Source organism: Jaculus jaculus, chromosome 4 (assembly GCF_020740685.1).
Source record: "Jaculus jaculus isolate mJacJac1 chromosome 4, mJacJac1.mat.Y.cur, whole genome shotgun sequence".
NCBI classification, from domain to species: domain Eukaryota; kingdom Metazoa; phylum Chordata; class Mammalia; order Rodentia; family Dipodidae; genus Jaculus; species Jaculus jaculus.
In genome coordinates this window covers 57421816-57449171 of record NC_059105.1, presented here as the reverse complement: position 1 = coordinate 57449171, position 27356 = coordinate 57421816, and the positions used below count along the sequence as shown (strand labels likewise).

At 38.0% G+C, this 27356-nt stretch overlaps 1 protein-coding gene and 1 long non-coding RNA gene across 3 annotated transcripts in view; one reads left to right on the top strand and one right to left on the bottom strand.

Moving 5' to 3' along the window:
- Positions 1 to 27356, bottom strand: part of Cerkl (ceramide kinase like) — a 121860-nt gene that overhangs the window by 87909 nt on the left and 6595 nt on the right. The gene's annotated exons all lie outside the window — the stretch shown is intronic.
- Positions 348 to 25608, top strand: LOC123460058. 2 transcript variants are annotated; one of them, XR_006636770.1, is made up of 3 exons: positions 348 to 484; positions 9761 to 9914; positions 24463 to 25608. It is a non-coding gene; the product is annotated as an uncharacterized LOC123460058 (long non-coding RNA). The 2 variants fall into 2 exon arrangements; XR_006636769.1 differs by having other exon boundaries at positions 9721 to 9914.

The window sequence follows — 27356 nt, the reverse complement described above, 5'->3', positions numbered from 1 at the left end:
TATCTTCATCACTATCTATATCTCTAATTTTTGTATCCTAGCACCTAGTTTGATGTTTTAAAGCACAGGCCACTCACCTAACAATGCTGATTGTAAGTACAGTCAATAACAATCAGATGATATCTTAACCACACTATACATTTTTACCTACGGACCTTTGCTCTTCATTTCCTGGCAAATGGAAGGTCCTCTTAATTCCAGTCTCTTCAAACATTAACCAACTGTCAAAGCATATTAAGCCATTCTTCCAAGAAATATCCCTCCTTTCTGAGTACTGAATGCTACAGTCCAGTAATACTCAATAATCACATGTCAGAAGTTACTAACTTACCAAAGCCTTCTGGAAGCATGCAGGAGGGTGCACACACACACACACACTCCATGCTAATTTTATACTTATTTATATTCATTTTCCTTGTTAATTAAAAGGTATTTTAAGTGATAACAGTTGGGAGGGTTGAAGAAAGAATGAGACTTACTTAAGGTAAGCTAAGATATTTTCTTCTTTCATTGAACATATGTGAATGCCTGCTATATCCCAGGTACTTTTGTTTGCATATTAAAGGACTAATATTACCATATATGTTAGAACAGTAAATAGTTGTTAATATTTTTGTACCCTGAAACTTAGTGGATTATGTACAGGCACAGTAATGGTAACTGCTTCTGTTAGGGTCTGTGTTTGCTATTCTCTTATCACTGTGACCAAATACCTCAGGAGAAGCAGTTTAGGGGAAGAAGGATTTGACTCAGTTTGAGGATATAAATCGAGCATGGCAGAGAGACATGGCAGTGGGGCAGGAATATGCAACCGCTGGCTACGTTAGGCCCATAGTCAGGAAACCTAGAGATCATTTCTCCAAAAGCTACCTGAGCTATGTAAACCCTGACCCCAACTCAGCGACCTACTTCCTCCAATTCACCACTCTTGAAGGTTCCACTACTTCCAAAACACTGCCACAAACTGAGGACCAAGTGTTGAGACCTATGAGCCTATGAAGAACATTTTACATTTAAATCACAATCAGATGTAAGAAAAAAAGTCTGAGTGTGCACTTATTGTTTGCTAAAGGCTGGTTCTTATCACAGTCCTATCCAACTCACTTGTTTTTTCTTTGGAAGATTTCAAGGATAGTCTTACCTCTTTTTTTTTTGCTTTCTGCTCTGACATTATTGTCAATCAGTGCAATAGCTATGCAGGCTGGACACTTGATATCCAGTAGTTATAGTACAGATATCACATAGTCTTTCAGATTATCCGAAGGCCTCCACTACTTAAAGATAATAAAATGTTCACTTTCTATGCCTTGCACTCAACTTTCCCCTGAAGATTCTTAATTTTGTTTATTTTTATTTATTTGAGAGCCACAGACAGAGAAAGGCAGAGAGAGAGAGAGAGAGAATGGGCGTGCCAGGGCCTCCAGCCACTGCAAACGAATTCCAGATGCATGTGCCCCCTTGTGCATTTGGCTAACGTGGGTCCTGGGGAATGGAGCTTCGAACCAGGGTCTTTAGGCTTCACAGGCAAGCACTTAACCACTAAGCTATCTCTCCAGCCCTCCCCTGAAGATTCTGACTTGATGCCAAGAAAACAAGAAATTATCAGAACAGCTACTGAGTGTTCAGGTGACTTGAAATCTTCACTGGTAGATGTATGTTGCCAGAGGCAGTAGAACAATTATCAGAACTCAAAAAGGTTATAAATTTTACCTCATGAGGATCACCTCCAGAATCAGAAGGAATTTTGCCCAAGCAGAAGAAAGCCCAAATCCTGATCATTCAGGAAAAAGCTAGAAAAGAAACAACTCCACAGCCTCTGCACACTGATCTTAGGAGCCCACTTCCTAATGCCAAGCCAGAGCTGTGGGGAAGAGACCACTGCAGGGCTGGGTGTAACAGAGAAAATAGGAAAGACGAAGAGAAATTGCCAGATGTCACATATACTGAACATGTAAAAGTAAGCATCAAATTCACATAGTCTAAGATACTATGAAAAGTATTTATCAATGTATATTGATCCATTTGTTCAGTATTTCAGGCTCAGACTTAGGGGAACAATGACTAAAGGAAAAGCAATATATACAGCTTATATTAGTTTTATTTTTCAATCCAGCTAAATACTCAAGACAGTTTATGCTCATTTTTAATATGCTTGGCATATGAGTGGTATGAGTATTTCATTTCTAAATTAAAAATATATTATTTGTAAATTGACTTGGATTTTAATTTCTTTTCTGGCATTGAAAAAATCTAAGTAAACGCAATGCATATCATTCCAGAAGGGGGAAACATTTACAAGAAAATTGCCTATGAAATGTAGTCAAATTTCCCAACTTCAAGTTATTTTCAGATGCTCCAGTTCATTTAGGCAAAATGAAAAAGCAAAATTATAATTTAGTAAAGTAAAATTTAATGTGTTAATAAAAACCTGTCCTAATAAGCATAAACTTCATAAATTATGCTGCTAATCATGTTACCCTACACATATTTAAAATCAAATGACCTTTTAGAAGTCAAACTGGAATAGAAACTAGAGGAGGTCATTTTTATCACTGAAAAAGACTTACATTGACCCCAAAAGTATGATATTAAAATAATGCAGTATTTTAATTTGGCATTCTACATATATGATATTTATACACTGTTCCCAGTTTGAAATAGTTTTAAAACCATTTCTTCTGCAAGCCAGTACTATGAGAAGAAGCTTAAATGAAAGATGGGGGCAAGAAAGTACTGCTTAATAAAGCAATAGTTTTAAGGGAAACAAGAACTCTAGACCGAGTGCTGCATATGCTGAGCGCTCTTGCACGGCATGTAAGCAGCAGAAGATGGCTCACCAGGGCCCAGCAGCCATCTTCTCCTCTGGGCTGCAGTACCACTGTCAGGTTTTTTTTAGAAAGATAAATTTGATATCAATACAATGTGACACAACTGCATCAAGCCTTCATTTCCCTCACAGTGAGAAGTCACAGGATTAAATAACACTGTGCAGTCTTTTAGAAAAGTTTATTGCTTCCAGATGGATTCAAGTTTCCTTTCAGCCCTGATTACGTCTAATATGCACAGGGTGCCAACATTATAAAGGACAGAGTAAAAATATCATTTATATAACTAGCAAGAGGTTGGAGAACTTTGGTGTCTAAATAGGTTCTATGAAGTAAGTCTTGGCTATTTTTGAGAAATAATGATAAACTTTAGATAAAATCAAACACTATGCTAAGTAAATGCCTTGAATAATGACTGTTCCACAGAAAAACACAAATCTACAATAAAGTAGCCACAAAATGACTCCTTGCTCAAGCTGCATGTTCTTTCCCCCATGTGGGCTTGTGCCATGTGTCACACTGCATGGGGCTTGCTACCAAAATGCCCACCTGTGCCTGTATGTCTAAAGATGCTTCCATTTCACTAACAGGAGCACCGCTGAACATAAGTCACTGCAATCAGAAAGCAAGACCTTCAAAATATTGAATATTTAAAGGCATACTGCTAACTTGAAAGCTGTGAACAGATAACTGTTTGCATATAATATGTGGCTGCATTGACTTATGCAGCAAAAGGATCACTGCTATAATATATAAAATGTGTATCCTCCTCCAAACCCAAATGTCTACCCTTGATGTGTATTAAGAAATAAATTAAATTCAAAACTAAAATTATTTAGTCTTTATGACAAAAAATTCATTATTGAAGAAGGATTTCAGTCAGTAGAATATGGGACAACTTTTAAAATACAGTAAAACTATAATAGTATTTCTGTTTCTCTCATTTTCCCAAAATGTTCAATGTGTTCTTATGAAAACAATTATACGAGTGATGAAGTTGATTGAGTATAAAAGATAAAATAAAATCATGTATCCTTAAAATAGATTAGCCACTTTAATACCTGAAGTTCTTAAGAAGAGAAAAATGGTTAAATTCTAGTATATAAAGTCGTTCAGGCAAAAAAAACAAAGAAAGTGGCTCTACAATACTTCCTACTAGTGCCTGACTTTCTCCTGTGGGTTCTCAACCAAAACAAGATAAATATCACTGTGATACTTTACTACATTTATTTTGTTAAATATTTTAATTTATTTATTTGCAAGGAGAGAGAGAATGGGTTACCAGGGCCTCTAGCTGCTGCAAACAAACTCCAGATGCATGCACCACTTTGTGCACTTTGTGCACCTGGCTTTATGTGGATACTAGGAGAATAAAACCTGGGTCATTAGACTTTGCAAGCAAGTACTGTAACTACTCTCAAGACCATATATTTCTTTTCTTTAGAAATAGGTTCCTTGATGGAACATATATGAATGAATATTACAATTTTGTGTGATCTTCATATTATGTTATAACTTTCAATAAATTATGTAGGCAATAGTTAAAATCAAGATAAGCATTATTCTAATTTTAATTTCAGGTAGTTTAAGTTGTGATAATACCCTTGAATTAATGCTTACATACCCAAGTCATCAGAAAAGGATTAACTTGAAGAATCTACAAAGAACTCAATAAACTAAATGATAAAAACATCAAACAACCCACTCATAAAACGGGTCAGAGAACTAAACAGGGAGTTCTTAGAGGAAGAAATACATATGGCAAAAACACATACTTAAGAAAATGTTCAATATCCCTATCATGGAAATGCAAATTAAAACAACTATGAGATTCTACATTACCCCAGTAAGGATAGCAAACATTAAAAAATCAAATGAAAACAAATACTGCCAAGGATGTGGAGAAATAGGAACCTTTATTCACTGTTGGTGGGAATGCAAAATGGTACAACCACTATAGAAAGCAATATGTAGTCTCCTTAAAAAATTGACTATAGAGTTACCAACAGACCCAGTTATACCCTTACTGGGCATTTACCCTAAAAGCTTCATGCCTCAATTCAGAGAAATTTGCTCAACCATGTTAATAGCTGCTCAATTTATCATAGCAAAGAACTGGAATCAAACCAGATGTCCATAATTAAAAGAATGGATAATCAAGATGTGGTATATCTGCATGATGGAATTCTACATAGCAATAAGGAAAAATGACACAATGAAATTTGAAGAAAACTGATGAAACTTGAAACAACATTGTTAGCAAACTCACCCAATCACAGAAAGACAACTGTCACATGAACTCACTCATCAGTGGTTCCTAACCTGGATCTGCTGGAGATGCTGACATATATAATAGGCATCTCAAGGACCAGACTATAGGAATAGGGAGGGTGGGGCATGAAGGGAGGGTGAGGATGGGGGGTCATAAAACTGGACCCAAATGGAGCTGGAACCATAAAATTCTATATCCTGAAAGACAGACTAAATGGTTGACCTTTCATCAGAGGGGACACCTGAATCAAAGGGCCCTGGGTGGGGATGATGAAGAATAACCTTAACCTTCTGCCCCCCTCTTCTCTCTTTCTCTTTTATATTACCTAACTTTTTCTTCCTTCTTTTTCCCTTGGTGCTGGCTTGTAACTCCCAGTACTAAGATGCAGTTAACATCCAAAATGAGATATTGATCAGAGAGAGCTAAAAAGTTTCCCATAAGAAGACAGACTTCTGTCAGAGCACTTAATGATCCACCAAAGATTAACAGTAAGACCTTACTGCTGAAGACACCGTATGCTGTTGGTACAGAACATGGAGAGACCTGGCTGGCATCTGGAAGAGTCAGTCCCCAGACACCTAACTTGTCTAGTGCCAGAAGGTGCTACATGAGCTACTGGGGGAAAATGGCCAACATCTGTCCAAGCAACTCATGATCTAAGCTACTCAGTAGCAAACAGCCAGACATGACGTTCACCCAAGTACAATAGTGGCACACAGCCATGATGTATAACCAACTGCTCTTGAATTGGCTAATGGATCTGCTCAGTGGAACGGAACCCATAGCTGGAATTGGGAAACATGTCAGAGTCATATCCAAAAAATGAGTTCACTCTCCAATATCAAGCTCCCACCAATCTTGGGCTACAAGAGGGCCTACACCTATTAAATACTCTCTAAACTAAGAATAGTTATCCCATTTATCTGAACTGACTTTACTCTCCATTGGAGAATTGGCTTCTCTTTCTCAGATGGATGCAGAACCTGAGGAGAGAATCAACCAATTGCACTTTACCAGAGCCCCAGCTGAAACCACAGAGTAATTGGGGAAATGAGCAAGAGCGCTGCTTTCATGGTGAACCTGATATCAATACAAGGGTGAAGGAGATAGACACAAAGAACACTTAAATACTACCAAACCAGATATCCAGAGACACAGAGGCTCCTGTGACTTCATCACTGAAACAGACTTAAAACAAACCTAACATAGCTCAGGGAAATTCACAGAAGAGGGAGCGGAAAGATTTTTAGAGCCACAAGTTTGAACACTATGCTCAGAGTTATTGCCTATTCCCCATAACTGATCTCTACCCCAACAATGCATGATCCACAATACCCATGGGGATAACTGGCAACCCCAACAAGGAGGATCACTTCAGAAGGGGAAGGATAGGAAGGAGGCTAAGGATGGACAACATGTGCTGTTTACACACTTATGAGTATGTACATATCTAATGAAAAAAAGATATGACTTAAAATTACATGCCAAGTCAATAATAAGTTAATGAAATAAAGTCCAAACTGGTCTGGCTATAACTCTCTAGAAGATATAATGGATGAGTCATCCTCTGACACAAAGCCCATTAAGTAGTTCTGATACTCATGATACTAAAAGTATATGAGTAGACTATATCACTAATCAAACAGTCGTTGTCTCCAATATTGCTTAACCATTCTTAAACTAGTCACACTGTTTTCTACATAACACATATTGAGTGAGAAGTGACTTGAATTTTATTCTTTCTTCTAATACTCACGAACTGGACAATCCCCAAATACCATACTTATTCTACAGACAGAAGACTTTTAGATAGAGATCTTCTGTAACTATTCAATAAACACTGAACAAAGATCAGGAAAAAAATATTAGAGTGAGTCATGTAGTTAGAGGCCCATATATAACATATATGTAGTTCCAAAATCTCCAAAGCTCAGGAAACTACTTTTTTTTTTTCTTAAGTCATTTAGTAATATAATCCTGAACTCACCCCTGATACCTGAATGTCCGGAAGAGGACAAGACTTGATATATAAATTTAAGATACCTACATGTAGGCAGCATATGAAGCCAGAAACTACAGGAGGGTTACCAGAGACAAAATGGAAACAGAGACAGAGGTCAAAAGACAAACATGGGAAAAGGGGACCAGGACAGGAGACTGGGAGGGAACAGCCCAGTTGGAAAGAGGATAATGTATAAAATGGCATCTTAGAAGGTAAGTTAAAAAGTTGCACCAAGAAGTATGGTGAGCACTGGAGAGATGGTTCAGTGGCTAAAGGCACATACTTAGAAAGTCTGACAGCTTGGTTTCTATTTTTCAGTTCCCACGTAAAGCTAGATGCACAAAGTGGCAATGCATCTTAAGTTTGCAGGGGCAGGAGGCCCTCGTGTGTCCATACTCACTCTGTCCTCCAAAAATAAATAAAAATATTAAAAAAGAAAGAAGTGTGGTAAGACTCACTTTAAGCTCTGTTAACAGGCCAAACATAGGAGGACTGGCCTGGATATATAAGCTGTGGAATGGTCCTACGAAAAAACTGAGAAAAGAATCAGAAGGAAGCAAATGTATAATAAATCTGGCTAGGAAGTTGGGCTGAGCAAGCAAATGTTCCACAAAGATTACTGCAATTTATCCTCATAAACACAGTCTGGTCAGGTGGAAATTATTTTACTTTACATAAAAAATATAGAAATTAAGATAAATGATATGTAATTATTTCAATGAGAAGGCTAAATTTTGACTTTAAATATCTGATTATTTAATTTTATACTCTTATGAGACCTCAAGACTTCTTATCAAATTGTCATATAAAATATACTATTAACAAAAAGCCTAGTGTTTCCAGAAAGGATACAAGTGTGGTAGTAGGAGGCCCAATTAAGTATCTTTCTCAGTCACCAATCTAGAAGGGAACATACCACTGAAATAAGGAGATTAGAATAGATTCCCTTAACAAATTTTTCTGAGTGTCCACAAGAGTCAGAGAAATGGTGATGAACAAAAAACTTGCTCCATAGTAAGAATGACATAAAAATACTCAATTTGAACTAAAGTTTCCATTTTACAATGCTATAGTAATTAACAAGTATTAATAGAAAAAAATCTGTAATCTATGTATTACAGTGAGATTTAGATTGATTATGTGTCTACCATAAAATAGGTGTCTCATTTACAGATTGGAGGTGAGGGACAGAGAAGCTTAGAGTTCAAATATTTTAAGCCTGGCAGGGTAGCACAAGCTTTTAATCCCAGCACTTGGGAGGCTGAAGTAGGAGGATTGCTGTGAGTTAGAGGACAATTTGAAACTACACAGGGAATTCCAGGTCAGCCTGGGCTAGAGCAATACCCTACCTCAAAAAGATTTTTTTTGCCCCATAGTTACATTGAGAACAAATACAAAGTCCAAGTTCCAACACTTTGACTATACCAAACAATGCTTAAATCACTCTTACATTTTATTATTTATTTGTCTGTGTGCACACACCAGTGTTTCTTGCTACTACAAATGAACACCTATTATATGCAGGAGGCTAGGGAACTGAACACAGGCTGATAGGCTTTGTAAGCAAGTGCTTTTAACTACTGACCATCTCCCCAGTCTCTAAATCACTCTAAATACCTCAAGAATATGCTATTATATTACTACCACATCTTACTGATGTTTAACTCCTCCTCCCCACAACCAACTTCTGTTTTTCTTGATGAGTCTCTGCACATTCAAATCTGGAAACAGGGAGGAGTAAGGGAGGAAAACAGGAAGAGCAATGGAAAAGAAACTGCAGAGGAAGTGAATTTCCACAGAAGCAAAAAAGCTGCTATTGGGACATGACATGAACCAAAGAGGCTGAGAGACCCCAGAAGGGAGAAAAGAGCAGCCATGGAGAGGGTGGCTGGGGCCACTGAGGTGTCACATGCTTGTCACAACAACCAAAAGGCCTGGTCATTCTCGGAGATGTTTTATGAGAGGGACCAGGCTTCTCCTCTCATTTTCTTTACCACCAAATAAACTGGCCAAAGAACAAGCTTTCTGAGGAGCAAACCCCTGATTACCCTAACAAAGCAAACAACTCCCAAAGTATTTCAGTATGGAGATGGGGCTGCTTTTTAGTTTCACCATTCAAAAGGAAAACGGTTCTTGATGGTGGGCTCTGTGGATAGAAGAGTGATATTTTTATAGAAGTTAGAGACGGCAGATGCAGAGAGGAGTCACCTGGTCCCACCGCTGCTGAGCTCAGGCTTGGCAGGATCTAGCTCTTCCCTTATCATCAGGTACACATGGAGCCCTTTGGCTGGGAAACAATTTTATATTCCCTTGCTTTCAAGAAAACAATGATGTAAGAGTAACTGGAATTTTTTTTTCATTTTAAAGATTTATGGTGATGGAGAGATGGATTAGTAGGTAAGGTGTTTTTACCTACAAAGCCTAAGGACCCAGGTTCAATTCCCCAGTACCCATATAAGCCAGATGCATAAGGTGGCACGTGTGTCTGGAGTTCATTTGCAGTGGCTAGAGGCACTGGTACACCCATTCTCTCCCTCTCTTCATCCCTCTTTCTCTCTCTCTTTCAAATAAATAAAATAATTTATAAAAAGGTTTGTCCATAATCTAATGTTTCTCCATAGCATTCTGAAAATTATTTGGACATAAAACTATTAATTATAGAAACAAGAAGACACTCTTCCAGGGATGAACAGATGACCCGGGCTGTAAAGTGCTTGCCACACAAGCATGGAGAGCTGAATTTGGATCCTCAGCAGCCCATGTAAATGCCAGCATGGCTGTATGTACTTGTCATCCCAGCACTGAAGAGGTGGAGGTAAGAGGTTCCCTACAGCTTGTTGACTAGCTAGTCCAGCCAAGTCAGGGAGTTCCAAGTTCAATGAGAGACCCTGTTTTGGAAAATAAGGTGACAGTGCTTAAAGAAGATATTCAACTTTGTCTTCTGGCATTTACATGTACTCACATACATACACATAGGCACCTATATCTATATGAACATACACATGGCACACATATACAAAATTAAAGTGTATCTTCCATCAAGTATCTAGTTTTAGCATTCTAGTGTCTGCTCTATGCTACATGCTCACTGAGCTCTATATTAAGAATGTAAGGATGACTACATATTATTTCCTGCAATAGTTAAGGATGCTGAGGAATAAAGGCACATTAGGTAGCAAACTTTGTGGGGAAACCTCACTAGATTTTTATTTCAAATTACTGCTTGGAGAGTTCCTCTCTAAGACAGATGAAGAAAGCCTTTGGTGCAAAGTTTCCATTAGGAAATTTATGGGATAGGTTAAAAGAAAAAGATAAGAATTAAGTGATGTAAAAATAGTTGCAAGGCATTTGAAATATAAACTAGATGAAAAAATTACCAGAAATTGATACTTTCCCTGTTTTTAACTAGGCACAAGTTCCCCCCATTTTGTTGGAAAATTTCAATTCATATTTATTCTCAAATGAATTCTGGACCCACCCTGCACATTTCTGCATCCATTCATCCAGGATGAAATGGGTACTTTTCTGACATATAGTAATGATCATGTGGTATAGAACTGAAATTTGCTCACAATTGCCTGGCTTCACCATTGACATATTTCCCTATAGATTCTAGGTGTCCTTTGTGCATGCACTACAGATCATGCTGAGGAGAAACACATTCTCACACTCAAGGAACCCTGCTTACCTCTGCATGCATACTGATGGAAGCACTAACACACCCAGAAACCCTCAATGCAAAGGCATGCCAGTCCTAAATATACCATTCTCTTTTTCTATCATTTCAGCTTCTCAGATGTGAGATCTATAGCCAAAGCTATAGGGAAGGGGCTGCTAAGAACTTGAAATTAGGTGGTGGTCTGTTATAACACTGTCAACAATAAAAATACATGCTGAGCATCTAAGATACACAAAATAAGAAACATGGTGCAATTATTTCAGAATACACTCAGTATAGGTATTGTCTTGTCCTGAAGGTACCATACATACAAACATTTTGTAGGAAAATTTCCCCACATTTAGGGGACCTTGTTGCTAAGTGGACATTCAGAACATGAACATGAACAAATCTAATTATTTCAATTTCAGACTCAAAAGCCCAACACCTTCTGAAATGTCCCTCAAAGCTTTTGTCCTGTTGCAGCTACATACTTTAGAAATAGTTTACACAATGGCCTTCAAACTGATATCCATGTTAGGCAATTATTCTGGGATATTGAACTAAACACGTCTGTTTTGTTATCTATGGATAGATGTACTTTAAGATGGCATTGGAGCCAACAGGTCAAACCTTCATTGAGACAAACAGCTGTGGAGCTGTCAGACAGTAAAAGATATGGCTCAAATCCTCTGCACCAGTATATTAGGATGTAGACTCCTATAGCCCTCTTCTAAAAGGCTGTTAAAAGAACTATCAAGGGGCTGGAGAGATGGCTTAGCAGTTAAGGAGCTTGTCAGCAAAGCCTAAGGATCCAGGTTCGATTCTCCAGTACCCACGTTAGCCAGATGCACATGGTGGTGCATGCATCTGGAGTTTGTTTGCAGTGGCTGGAAGGCCTGGTGCACCCATGCTCTTACTCTATCTGCTTCTTTCTCTCTCTCTCAAATAATAAATTAAATATTAAAAAAAAAGAACTATCAAGCATGATATTTCAAACATGAGAGCCTTTTCTGTCTTTTAAAGGAATAAAAGAGCTAACATTTACTCAAGTTAGTTGTATATTTTAGACTTGTACTATTTTTCCAATACATGCATACAGTTACCACCTACACAGGACTATAATGATCTACCCCAAGTAGCTACTGCTGAGATCAGCAAGTTAATGCCCTTTGTTTGCCAAATTCTTGTTTTCCCAAGAACCAAGCCCACTCTATAAAGATGTGTTTCCTGGATACATATAATTATTCTGTGTATAACATCTGTCGCTTTGCATTTTCAGAGCCTTCAAAAGCCAAGATAAGGACGTGCTTCTACGTCTGCATTAAAAGGGATGGCTAAAGGATAAAGAAGTAGGAGCTTAAGCACTCAGAACATTATTTAAAACATTGTTCATCTAATGTCAAAGCTAATTTTAACTACCTCTAAATAGAATTGAGCCATTTAATTCTTTATTTAGATCATTTCTGACATGGTTATTATATCATTTTAATAGCATAGCTTGATAATTCTGAAAATTGTCTTATGGTTTCATATAAAAATCTTAGTGAACTTTCTACTTTAGTTATCTTAGAAGGCAACCACCTGACATAAGATATCACTTAGGATCAAGGACAGCAAAAATAATACTCGTGACCTGTTTTCCATGTTTTACCTTTCTAGAGCACAGTGGATTTAGATAACAGCACAGTGTCACCATTGTGAATACAGGTCAGGATTCTGATTGCACTAAGAGACTTGCTCAAACTTGAATAAATCAAAGCAATATTGACCCAAATCACTTCTCTACATGGTCCTTCAGTGGTATAGGTGTTGAGCCCAAGAATCTGACTGTCCCAAGAACTTCTTAACAAGCAAGGTAATAACTTACTGACAAGATTTTCCATGGACATATAGATATATGAGGACAATTATTTTAGTATCAAGATATAAAATAAACAATTAATAGCAAAAGATCGAAGAGTGACCTGCACCTGCATATTGATAATCATCTACATAAACTTTCACTTGTGCATCCATCCCATTTTCCCAAGTCTATAAGAAGAACAAACTAAGGACAATGGTGATGAGTGGTATTCAATCACTACGTGTAAAAGCTGCCACTGTTGCTATTTTTCCAGTCTGTGTAAGTAACAGTTTGGTGCTTATTCTGCATTTAGAATGATCAGGTGACCAAATTCCATAGACATTTAGAGTGAAGAAAAACTACTTAAAATGAAAAAAGTCCTTTCTAAATAATTTATTATGCCTTGTGTCAATTCTCTATCTTAACAAGTCTGATTTATTGGTGTTTTAATATACTTTTATAGCAATAAAACCAGTGTATTAAAATCAAAAGGTATAAAGCCCTCACCTCACTGTGAGCAAGAATTTGCAGAGTTGGGGTTGGAAAGATGTAATTAGTAGTAATTAACCCATCTTTTATGGGTTGAATTGTATTGCTCAGAATTCATAGGTTGAACCAGAATACCCATTGGTACTGTATTGGAATAAGTAGGTCTAAAGCCAATAGCTAATGTTAAATGAAGTTTTAAAGGAGGATTGATGTTCTTACAAAGAGACAGATAATTATCTCCCTGTATGTGGGCATACACAGCAAGCAAGAAGTGGTGTGGAGGCCAGAGATGCTTCTTCAGAAACCAGCCTTAACTGCATCTTGGCCCTGGAGTTCCAGCCTGCAGAAGTAAAAGAAAATAGTTTCTGTGGCTGAAGCTACCCTGCCTATCCTATTTGGTTATGGCAGCCCCAGCAGACACCTACCATCCTTCTTAAATGCTCCCTTCCACTTGAATTTCTTCTTTAACATTTCCAGATATATATATTTTTTTTTTCCTACTGACTCCTCCATTGTCTTAATATGATATGAAGAAAAACAGGGCAAATACAGTAACTGATCATTTTCTTTAATTTGCTCTAGATTCAAATATTCTAAATATGAACACTGAAGACTAACTAATACCTAAGGGAGGGAAACTTTAAATGTTTTGCTTGTTGTTGACTGAAACACCTGGCGTTAAAACAAGAGGCCACTGATTTATTTTAGGCAGTAATTCTTCAAGATATGAAGGGATTAAGATACAGTCTGGTGACACAGATAAAGGTAACAGAGTCTTCTGTAAGAACTGAAAGTGTCATTTAAGACTCACATTGCTTGCTAAGAAGGTCAAGTTGAAATCTCTCAAGTCCTTTATATTTTTGCCCCAAAATTCCACTGATTCTTTTAAAAGTCTACGAGGACTAGAACCAAGCTTCAAATCTTTTCAAGCTTCAAATCATACACACTGAAGTTTCCAGTCAAGGTTAAGCCAAGGTTAAGTGGCTTTAAGAAGGTGCATCCAAGCTCAGAAACTATCCACTAGAAAAGAGAATCTCTGACAACTCTACAACTCATTTCTCTCCCCAACAAATTTAGCTTTTCCCTGGCAGCTCACATTCTGAGCCAAGAGTTTGCCTTTGACACAATATTTCTCACTTTTAGCACTCAACCACATAGAAATTTCATAATTTTGGTATCTTATAAAGATGAATTTGTTGGTACAAAGGAAAACAGATGGAAAAAAGACAAGAGTTCATTCTGAAAGTTCTCACTAATGAAACGGTGCTGGATGATTATTTCTTACTTTTTACTTGTAAACTTTTTAACCTTAACCAGTTTCAAATGAAACCATCCTCATATATTAAAATATCATTTTAAGGGTTGAAGAGATGGCTCAGCATTTACATAGCTTGATTGTAAATCCTGGTAGCCTGGATTCAATTCCCCAGTACCCACATAAAGCCAGGTGCACAAGGTGGCGCATGCATCTGGAGTTCATTTATAGCAGTAAGAGGCCCTGGCAGGCTTATTTGCATTCTCTCTCTTTTCCCATCTCTCTCCTTACAAATAAGTAAAAATAAGTTTTAAGAATATCATTTCAATAAAGCATCAATCTGAAAGGATAAATGGAAAGTACTGAAGTTGGCATTCTGATGATAGAATTAAATAAATCTATGAGAATATATATTTTAACATTTTTGGCAAAAATATATACAATCATTTTAAAATGTCTCCATAGTTTGGTGCTATTAGCCAATTTTTATAACATTGCCTTTCCAAAAATTCCTGATCCTTGGGAAGCATTATTAAAATTCAGTGGTTAACAGAACTTTTTAATTTGGAAATATTTATTATCCTAATTCACTATTATATTTATTCTCATATACAGGGATCAAAGAAACAAAAGAAAGAAATCCAATTATTTAAAGCAGTAATCCCCTAACACTGGGATTTTGTTTTAATTATAAAGAGTGTGTCTTATTAAAGACAAAACAAAGCCTTGTCCTTTAAGGGGAGAAACCTAATGTTTCTGTAATGAACATGTATGCAAGGTTTCCTAAAGAATTCTTAAACAAATTAATTTTGCTATTCTTCAATTTCCCATGATATAATTGTTTTCAAAAGAGCATAAAGTAAACAATTGTGGGCCCACCTGCTCAGACTAGCATACATGGCAAGAAACAAAATTAATGGAAATGTGTTTCTCTTTGTCCCTCCCATATAGTAAAATAGACAAATTCAATATGCTAAAAACTAACAACAAAAGAACAGGAAACAAGTACCCAGTGAAAACTACTAAAAGTCTCTTATAGTTCAGATATAACTCCTTTACAAATAATGTCCTTCCTGATGCCTCCTCAAGCTCCTTGATGGGGAAGAAGGAGAGACAGAAGGGTGGGAAGCTATGACAAAGTAAGTGGCTTGCTCTATGGGAAACAGGAAAAGTCATTGGGGACTTCTTTTATTTGGTCTTACTTCAGTTGTATACAAGGAAACTAAACCACAAATTGGGAAAATTACATTCCCTTTAGATTCAGCCCAGCAGCCAACTTAAACATTGAGCGTTGAGCCCAGAAGGCCAAAGCAAATCCCTGTTTCTCAAGGGATACTCTTGCCCCTGGCTCTCCAATTTCAGGCCTAAATGAAAAGCTGCTTGGGTATTGAGCACAGCTTCACATGGGTTTTCTCATCAAAACTGAGACTTCCAGTGGTCCTGTGCCCTCTAATAGAACTGAATTTTGGAAGAGGAGACGAGCAGGTACCACAGCAGCCAAGGCTGAGCTATGAGAGGCAGGCATTGATCTGCCAAGAACTGCAGTTCAGTTCCAGCCAAGTGGTGGCAAACAGGGGGACAGAAGGTGGTTCTAATGACATAAGTCACCCAAGGGACAGAGCAGCAGGACTCAGGGCAGCCAGGGCCACTGAAGGAGGCTGGAGATGTAAATGATGACATGCTAAAGTCTGAGTGAGGTCAATGTCTGAGGCACAAAAGAGATGAATACAAAATAAAAGACCACTGCTGTAGTCAACAGAACCACATAGGCATATCTTTTGATTAAAGATGATACCATTATGCACATTTACTTTATTGACTTTGGACACAGTACTCAGTGTGTAGATGACACAAAAATTAATTGGTGATGTCCTCTAAGAAAATATCTATCCATTTCCACTGGAAAACATGGACAAATACTGCTTTTCAATGAAAGTTTGGGGTTTGCATTCAGTTGATATTCCAGATTTGTTTAAATATTACATATTTGTTTAAATATAATAATAAGCATCAATATTATTTTCTTTGAGCAAATAACTGTTTTCTCTCAAAGTAGGGAAAACAACATAAATCCTAGATTGTTGCTTGTCCCAATGAAGATCATACTAAAGTAGCTGAATAAAAAGTAATCCCAACTGTTATTTACAAAACCAATAGTTTCTATTATCTGTAATTCTCCCTAGTGCCTATAAAATACAGTTCACATCTCCAGAAACTTTATTTCCATCTTCTTTTCCTGGACTTATAGAACCATCAAAAACACTAAGAAAGATTAGCAATTTGACCAGGATCTGTGCTGACCAATAACATCACTACCACAAATATTGTCTTCAAGTTCATATTGTAATTTCAGATATCAAATAGAAAGCAATTTGAGCCTTAAAATTTGAAATATCAAAGGAGCCATTTAAAAAGCATCTTTTATTTTAAATTATCAATCAATTACCAAAGTTAAGAACATAATAATGAAAGAGCTTTCTAAAATACTACCCATAGATAGCTTCAGTGTCACCTGTAATTGTAACACTCCTGGCTTTATATTATTCATATCAATAATATAGAACCATACAAGGAAAATAGCAATAAAATTTTGTAGATTCACATTAAAAAAGTGAAAACTCAAAATCTAAAAAAAGAAACTAGTAGATACCTCCACAAAACTAGCAGATGTTTCCTAGGGTCATCTGTACAAAAACATAAGCATATGTTAAAGAAATCTGACACTATCATGGAATCAGTTAGTGTCTAAAATAATAGCAGCTCCTTATGGCAATATGGTGATATCCATATCAAATGCACAGCACATCATGTGGTAACAGTGGGTGCAGACAAAAGAGCACTGCTAGCAGTGGTAATGACCAGAGCTTTCACTAAGGTGGAAACATGAAGAAGGTTATTTCCAGTGCATGATAGTATTTAGTAATAAATCGAACAGGACAGATACTTTGAATTGTCAGAGTGAGAACTTAACTGATCTTACCAAGATTAAGATAAAGGCAGAACACTGACCAAATATGAATAATAAAGTTTATACTACCTCCTCAACATGGTTTTATTTCCATTGACTTGAGAATAATGGTGAAAATAGTTGCTATTCTCAAAGTACATAATTCTTGATTAGTTTAGAATATAAACAAGAATTCTTCACTTCAGTATCACTGGTTTAAATATGATTGTCCTACAATTATTACTTAAGCAGTGGGTAACTGTTGACTCATTATTTTAATGTAAAGTAGCACATAGCCTAAATCTTTAACCTCAGAAGTTTGAGGTCTTCTACAATACTCCTTTGGAGCTAGACAAATCATGCATACAATATGATTCTAATTAAATTGACTAAAGGCCTTTATTTATTCTCAATATTTTTATTTAGGAGAGAGAGAGAATAAATAGGTATGCCAGGGCCTTCTGCCATTGCAAACAAACTCCAGAGACATAGGACACTTTGTGTATTTGGCTTTATATGGGTACTGGGCACTCAAGAATGGGCTGAAAGGCTTTAGAAGCAAGGGTCTCTAACTGCTGAGCCATCTCTCCAGCCTGAGTGAAGGCCTTTAAAAACTCAAATCCAAAAGGCATTCCACAGCTTTCCATACCAACTATTGAGATTCATGTTTTACACTAAGATTTTCAAAGCACATTATATATCATTTTCCACCTAGAACAGTATGCATGATGAGTCTAGCAGGTACCTAAGGTTTTCAAATACCATGGACACTTCATGAAGACAAATAAGCTCTATCCATATGCTATTGCTTTGTTCCCAGTATGATTCCTATAAAACAGTAAAGAGTTTAGGTGGTTGGGGAAATGGTTCAGTCTATAAGAGCACTTGTGCAATTTTAAGAGACTGAGCTCAGCCCTACCACCCATTTAAAACACCAGAAATGGCCATGCATGGCTGTAACCCCAGTGCTTAGGGAGGTAGAGACAGGAGACTCGAGGCATCCGGTCAGCCAGACTGACTGACAAAAAACAAGATCTCCAAGTTTGATGTGACTTTGTCTCAAGAAAACAAAGTACAGAAGTGACATAGAAGGTCACCTGTCATTCTCCTCCAGCCTCTACATGAATGCACATGGGCATACCATACATAACACATACACACACATAACCCACACATAACCACAACCACATATGCATACATGCACACACATACACACCCAAAGATCACATACATACATACAAAATAAGGTTTGTGAAGTTGTTATTTGTGTGTCTGTGTGAATATGCCCATATGCATGTGGAGGTCAGAGGACAACTTTGAGGTGTCTGTTCCCCACCTTCTTTCAGACAGGGTCTCTTACCATAGGAAACTTCTAGACTACAAACTGTCAGACAGGCTATCTCATTGGCTGTGGATTTTCCTGACTGCCCTCTCCCATTGCCATAGGCATGTTAGGTTCACAGATACGATCTGGCATTGAACAAGTTTGCAAGTAAACACTGTTTAACAACCCTACAGTGTGTATGATGTGTATGTGCATTTACACATGTTTGTTTGTGTGAGTGCAAGCACACATGTGGAGGTCATAAGCAACTTCAGATGTTGGTCCTTGCATTTCACCTTGTTTGAAGTAGGATTATTTTGTTGTTATTGTTGCTATTGTTTACTATGTCAGGCTATCTGGCCCTGAGCTACCCATGATTCTGTCTCCACCTTCTATCTCACTACTGAGATAGGGCTGCGATTACAGACGCTGGCTCTTGCATGGGTGTTTTTTTTTTAAATTATTTATTTATTTATTTATTTATTTATTTGAGAGCAACAGACACAGAGAGAAAGACAGATAGAGGGAGAGAGAGAGAATGGGCGCGCCAGGGCTTCCAGCCACTGCAAACGAACTCCAGACACGTGCGCCCCCTTGTGCATCTGGCTAACGTGGGACCTGGGGAACCGAGCCTCGAACCGGGGTCCTTAGGCTTCACAGGCAAGCACTTAACCGCTGAGCCATCTCTCCAGCCCCGCATGGGGGTTTTACATGGGTTAAGGGCATCTTAAACCCAGTCATCACACTCATACAAATTACTATTTTACTTTTTTTGGATTTTTTTTGTTTTTTTGAGGTAGGGTTTCACTCTAGCCCAGGCTGACCTGGAATTCACTATGTAGTCTCAGGGTGGCCTTGAACTTTAAGCGATCCTCCTACCTCTGCCTCCTGAGTGCTGGGATTAAAGGCGTGAGCCACCACGCCTGACTTCACTTTTTCATAATACTGAAATATTGAGAATGTTAAAATCATAACCTTAGTTATCAAATTTAACAAATGATGATTTCTAAACATAGAAACATTTAAACAACAATTTTCCAAAGGAGAAATCGCTAAGAAGAAACAAGATCCAGCAGGAGAGAGCCTGAGGCTCCCACCAAAACCAGATGTTTGGCTTGACGGATCTCAATTTACAGTCCTTAAGGAGCAAATTCTCCCTCCCATTGATGCATTTTTCAAGAGATTTCCCTTCTGTTGGTCAGTTGTCTAATCACTGGCACATTTGATGCAGAGTCTTCTGTAGAATCTATTTAAATAATATATTTTGTACTGTGCTGGGTTGGCAATGAGTTTTAGCAGCATCCTCTCTCCACCCATGGGCCAGATTGAAACCCTCAGGGTTATCAGTGTCTCCTCCCTTTCCCTCAAGTTCTTCTGTGATGATCCCTCCATGAATTTTCACCTGCCTGTCCCCCTGCCTTGCACACATTGCCTGCTGATCTGGATTGGCTCACACCGGACTCTCTATCCAAAAGCCCATTGATCATCGATCCTGCTGCCACTTACTATTCTAAATCCAAACTCACCTAAGAATAACACCTAAGAAAAAGTTGATCTCCACTATGTCCAGTTGCGGACAGTCCTTATTCAACCCTGAGGTTGAGACAACTTGCTACCATGATATTCATGCCTATATGATCATTGACCAGTCACAGTCAAGACTCCCCCAAAACATGTGATACTCCACAGACTCACTCTTAACTGTCCAAATAAGCCAAAGCATGTGCCTGAGGTTTTTTGTTTGTTTTTAATCCCCCCAAAGTATTCTCAAAACAGTTTTCCTCATCCCCTTATCTATGCTCCTAACTTCTCAACAGAATCCAAGGCCCAATTTCAAGTTCACCTTCAAGTCTCCCCGTTGCTTTCCCTGGTATCCCCTTCTGCCCACTTACTAGAATGATTTTTGTTTCCTTTAGCTATATTTCCATGATCAGTCATAATACCCTGTTAGTAATACCTCAATTGTACTTAAAGTAAATCATGTATTATATTGCTGGTATCTCTTCTGTATGTTGTAAATACCTTGAAGTACAGTATATTAAATTGACTATAGCACCCCTGTGATTGTCTAGAGGCCCCAGCACATAATAGGTACTTCCTAAATATAGTATGAATATACTACTAAAATCATATTTAATAAGAGAAATACAAATTAAAACTATGCTGAGATACTATCTCTCTTATCAGGTTGTTTTCAAACATTTGACCATACACTCTTTTGAAGGAAATTTTGGAAAAAAAACATGACAGAAGCCAAAGTACACAATGCCTTTGAGGGGATTTGGCAACACTGGGAAAAATTATACAAACATTTTTTCTTTGATTCAACATTTCCTTTTCTAGAATGATCTCAAAAGTTCTGGGGAAAAGTGCAAAGGAATACAAGGTTTTTCGTTACACTACTGGCTGTAACAAAAATGACTATAAATGATACAAAGCATTCAACAGAAAGCTGCTTCAGTGAACTACAGACCACACTGGAATGTTACTCACAAGTAAGATAACTCACTATAGAGTGTGATATGGGGATCTTCTGGATCTACTGTTAATTTATAAAGAAAACAAGGAGGAAGAATTGTAGGTGCCACCACATGTTTAAGAAGGTCCGTGGTATAGATGACTTTAGAAATACTTGTGTTTTATACTTTGATGATGCTTTTCAAACTTTCCAATGTAATCTAACAATCTCATTAAATAGTAGGTTAATAGGTGCAATAGCTTGCATAAGATTCTGATGAGTGCTCTAATAGTAAGATCACTAACTCTAATGAGTTCTTTACACTACATTCCTGGCCTCTCTTTTGGCATGTGTATGTTCAATTTCTGCACATGTATGTGGGCATGCTTGTGTGTGGGTTCGTGTACATGTGGATATGGAGGCCAAAAGAAAACCTTGGCTATAATTCTTAGATATGTCAGCTACTTTTTTAGAAACAGGGTCTCTCGTTGGCCTGAAGGTACCCAATTAAATTAGACTAGTTGGCTGCCAAACTGAGGGATCCACCTGTCTCTGACTCCCCAGTGAAGGGATTGATTATAGGCACATGCCACCACTCCTGGCTTTTATGTGTGTACTGCAGGTCAAACAGGTCCTTATGTAGGTATGTTAGGTAAGCACTCCCCAATCCTACACTGGGCCTTTAAAACAAAGGTAATCTGCTTTAACAAGTCACAGTAAGTACAAAAATGTACAGTTGAGGAAATATCTTCCTGGTTTTCCAATTGCTCTGTTGTTCATATATACACTTCCCTTTTCTTTGATTCTTTCACTTTTTCACGTTTATATTTCTGCTGTTCACTTCAAGGCTGCAAGCTTTGAATATTCCCATCTGTAAATTGAATCACCAGCCAGCTGTGGTGGTCCAGGCCTTTAATCCCAGCACTCAGGAGGCAGAGATAGGATAGGTTGCTGAGTTTGAGGCCAGCCTGAGACTACACAGTGAATTCCAGGTCAGCCTGGGCTAGCGACAGAACCTAATTTGAAAATCCAAATGAAATATGAATCAACATCTGTGTTTTACCTGCCTTGGCCCAGGCCATGTGACTTATCCTGGTATGTCCTTAGTTAGCTGTGAAAGTTCTATTCCCCTGTTATGGTGAGTAGAGACACAAAAGTAGAGACATGTCAGGTGTAGTGGCACATGCATTTATTTCCAGCACTTGGGAGGCAGGGGTAGGAGGAGTATGAGTTTGAGGCTACCTGGAGACTATATCTTAAATTCCAGGTCAGCTTGGGCTAAGAGCAAGACCCTACCTTAAAGAACCAAGAGGAAAACAGTAGATACATTAGAAAAATGCTTGCCTTCAGATGGTATCACACAGTTGTAACACATCAGTCCAAAGACTTAATGGAGTTTGAGGACAACAAGTAGGATGGTATTTCTATATTCATATTTTTTCAATATTTGGATTTTGATTAAATTGTTTAATTTTTGAGTCAGGGTCTCAATATATAGTCAAACTGATCTAGAATTCACAATTCTCTTAATTTGGCCTCCTGAGTGTCACCATGACCAACCTAGGACTCTGTTAACTGACAGCTTAAATTATATGACTCTATACATCTTATGCTGGAGCTAAATTTGTGAACATGATACCTTCCTTTCTACATAGAGATAAAGATTAGAACTAAAGCCTGAGAATAAATAAAACTGAACTGTGTTCCATGTTTTATTTCATGGTAGTGCTGAGGAACTGATCCCAGGGCCTCACAGAGGCTGGGCATTTGATCCCCAGCTTGGAAATGAGTGTCTTCAGGTCCATTAAAGTGCCTTGTTTACTCCAGTTGCCAATGGCCATTTGCAGCTATTAGAATTAAGGAGTTCAAAATGCAATATTATTTTAAATGTGGTTCAAACCACAGTTCTAAGACAAAACCATATTTCTGGTGCTTGAATAGCCAGAGGACACTGGTTAGTGTCTCCCACATGACAAGTTGAACAAGCGGAGTTCCCATCATGACAGGAAGCCTAGTTAGCAATCCTGTTCCAGAGAATTCGTTCTACATTTGTTTTCCTGTGAGCACTAAGTTACCTCAAGAAAAAACCCTAAAATCTTGAGAAATTGTTACGTGATAAATAGAACTGTCAGGAACATTGCAAAATAGGGAGCAAAAGATGTAAGAAGCACAGGATGGGAAAGAACTTTGGGACACTGTCCTCCAGTGGTACACCCGTGATTTAGCAGTGATTGCCATTACCTCCACAAGACCAGCTTGACTCTGAGTCTATTAACATTTTGACATGGAGGACAGAGTATGACAAAAGGAATGAGGCATCAAACACAGGAATAACTTCTTGGAAAGAAGAGGATATTCAGTGGAATGGAGTGGGGGAGGGGAACAGAAGAGGGCAATAGGATGGGAATATGATCAAATTATGGTATATTCATGCATGAAAGTTCTCAATAAAACTGTTTTTTCTTAAATAGACGTGTAAAAACGTTTTAAAACTTTACAAGCAGGCAGGACATATTTTCTAGCTAAACAATCTTTCTATCAATCTTAAAAAATATCCCTCAAATTCAGAACATACAATTTTTTAAAAGAGGGTTTTTCTGATTAATGTGTGGAATGATGAATCACAGCATCATGTCTTACTGACTAATTAGTGCTTCAATAATTCACATGTGTAATAGGTCATTTGGGGGGTTAGCCCCTGCTTCCATTATTTCTGACCACACAGTCCACTGACAGATGTCTCAGTTTGGATGTACACAACAGAACACCGGGTATCTGTTTCACGTACATCTGTTCCCAAACAGCTTAGGCAGATTAATACTTCGAATACACCCTGCCCTGCTAAGTCCCACAGAATCACTAACTCATTGTTTTAAAATTGGTTGTTGCTTTTGCTCATTTTCACATTTTTCTACATTACCATTTTTAATGTTATGTTTACAGTAAGTACGTTTGTATAAAGATCAAGAAAATCATTTTGACTCTGATATTAGTGAAAAAGAAAACATGCTTTCAAGATTATATTCTGAAGCCCACGCTTCTAAGATTTTCTGGTCATTGCTCTAATTCAGCTGAGCTCAGAGCTATGACAGAATTTTTTTTTTTTTTTTTTTTTTTTTGGTGGGAGGTAGAGAAAATCTTAAAAGTACACATATATATATATATTTATTACCGGTGGTAGTAAGTATGTGAAAAATAGAACTGGAAACTGTAACTAATTGTTAAAATTCATTTCAAAAAAAGATTTGAAACATAATCAGATTATAAATCCTTGCTCAGGAGTTTGGAAGAGACTACATGAACAGAATTAAGAGGGGATGAGCTGGTCCTTTTGTCCATCATCAAAATCTGCTTACAACTCGCCTTGGCCAATTCTTTTCTTCCAGAAAATGGCTTCTTCTCTTCTGAAAACAAGACCTGTGAAGAACCATCTGCCTACATCCCATCAGTGTGTCCTGATGCTCAGGACATGAAGGAAAGGGCCCATGCTTCCCACGTGGTTCTTCTAATGAGAAATTAATTCAGACTGCAAACTTCCTGCCACAAAATACAGCACCCTTCCACATACAACAAAAGACTGACCCCAATGGCCATTCAAATCTTACTTAGATTTCTTCCATTGAACAAAATGGCAAGCTTTTTTATCTTTAAAATACAACCTTACAGGTGCTCGGAATGGACACTATTCAGAGATTGTAATATAATGCAAACTTCTCATTTTTAGGTAGAAAACTTTAGTCAGAGGAATTAACTGATAACTGTGTTTTAGCTATATACAGAGTCAAGATCTCAGGGTCTTTTGTGTTTACTTCAAAACCTGTCATACTAAAAATGCAAAGAGAATACAGACAGCTGTGGGTAGGGAGAGCTGGTGGGTACTCCATAGTGTATTTTCACATTTGGAGGGGTGGTCTTTTAGGAAATTAACAAGCTAATTTGGACAGTTATATTACCATTTGTTTGTGATGAAAATGAATGTCAGGATGATCCATCACAAAGCAAACTTTACTTTTACTTCAGAGAACCGTACATCCACAGGGAAATATGTAGAACACTTTTCAGTTTTCCCAGGACCCTTACTTCAGGCTAATAAGGAAGAGTAGAGGAAACACACGTTCCCAGCATGAGGCTGCACTGCATGCTATTATACAGAGATCTCTCAATGTACACATCTTAAATGCAGTACAATGACTTTGAGCATGTGAGATCTCCCTTTACTTGCTCTTCTCCATCAGTAGCTTTTCCTTAATGAGAAAGAAGCAAAAATATCCAGTCACACAATGTAGTAAAACTATATTTGTTCTTGGGGATGCATAGAAATACTTGTATATTCTGCTCAATTTAATATTTCAAGTAAAAGGTCACCATTTGGTAAGTACATGTTCCTAGAAGCTTGTCCTTGAGTATGATAGAAAACAATGCAACAGACAATAAGCACGGTTTTGAAAATATTGAATTTTGAAACATCTGATCCATTCATGGCCCAGGCTACATGATAAAGTAAATGAATTAGTTAGTGGTACCTTCTCCTGTTCCCCTTCTGACATTTCTTTATGAATCTTGGTACCACACACCAAGAAGTTCTCTGTGGGAACTGTCCACATTGGAACCCACACTTGACCTGCCTTGCTGTGGCAGAGCCCATGCCCCTGGTCCAGATGACCTTTCACATCTGGCCTCAAAAATCTCACCTAATCCCTTGTTGCAGTCCGGTTCACATTGCTGGTAGAAATCACCCAACCAAGAATAGCTTCTGGGAAAAAGAGATTTATCTTGGCTTACAAGCTCAAGGGGAAGCTCCATGATGACAGGGGAAAACGATGGCATGAGCAGAGGGTGGACATCACTCCCTAGCCAACATAAGATGGACAATAGCAACAGGAGAATGTGCCAAACACTGGCTTGAGGAAACTGGTTATAACACCCATAAGCCTGCCCCCAACAATACACTGCCTCCAGGAGGTGTTAATTCCCAAATCTCTATCAGCTGGGAATCTAGCATTCAGAACACCTAAGTTTACGGGGGACACCTGAATCAAACCACCACATCCCTCTTCTCATTTCATAAGGATTTTGTTCTCTCCTAGATCTTAGACAGCTAGCTTGACAACTGCCTTACATTATCCTGAGTAAACTCATAAATTAATGGAATTTCCACAAGTAAGATGCTCACAGTTGGATCCGAACAAGATGGTCAGACACCACTGCAGCAATAGGAAAGACATTCTCTGAGCTGGCATGCACAGTTCACATGATAGTGCTGGCCTTATAACCAGTCTAGGCTGAAGTCAAACTAACTGGAGCCTACCTGTTACACTCCTCACATGAAGAAGTGGGCTATAAACTCCTACATTAGAAATACGGAAATAATACAAAGTTCAAAAGACTTTCAAATAGCTTATCCTACCAAAAGAAAAAAAAGGCTTTATTCAATGTTTCAGTATATTACATCCAACTTATGCCTAAAGAGAATGATAAAGATATAATGAATCTTCATTTGTTTTAATGAATGTAAGCATGCAAGCATTCAAAGATGAAACACAAGGGAAGCCAATTTCCCAATAGCTGGAGCATCAGGGAAAACACATCCACACCACTCCACTACAGAGGGGTACATTATCATGAAAACACTAGGAAATAAAGTTGCAAATAGGAGGCTACCCAGCTGGAAATCTCATGCTGTATTAGGGTGTGTCTCTCATCCATTCCCTGTCAGTGGATTTTCAATAGGGCAATCATATCCCCACTAAGCAAAGTGAAAACAAAGACACAGACTCATGACTCCAAGAGACTCACTGTCATTGCTACATACTGGTGAGACCCTTAATGCTTCTCTTTTGAGAATTCTGCGTGTTAGGGGAGAGAAGTAAGGAGATTGTGCTCCTGGAGGTGATGGAGAATTGATATTAAGTATAGTAGTCACTTTACAATGCATTAGGCAAAGTTGAAATCTGTGAGACCTGTCATCAGTCACAGATATATTTATTCAGCAAACATTGTTTATGTGCATGTACTTATCAAGATGCTGACAGTAGATAAAGCAGATGTTCTGAATATCTGCCTCTTTCTCCCTTTCCATCCTTCTCCACCTGCACTGTGTCCTGGTGGGCCACACTCTATAAGTGGTCTCATTACCTTTGTCTACTAGATTGGCTTTGGACTGGAGGATTGGGAAGAAGAACGAATTTGGACAATTTTTCCCTCCTTCCTCATACAAGATTGGTTGATGAAATCTGTCAATCCTGCAAGTACAGCAACTTCTGCCTAGTGGATTCTTCCA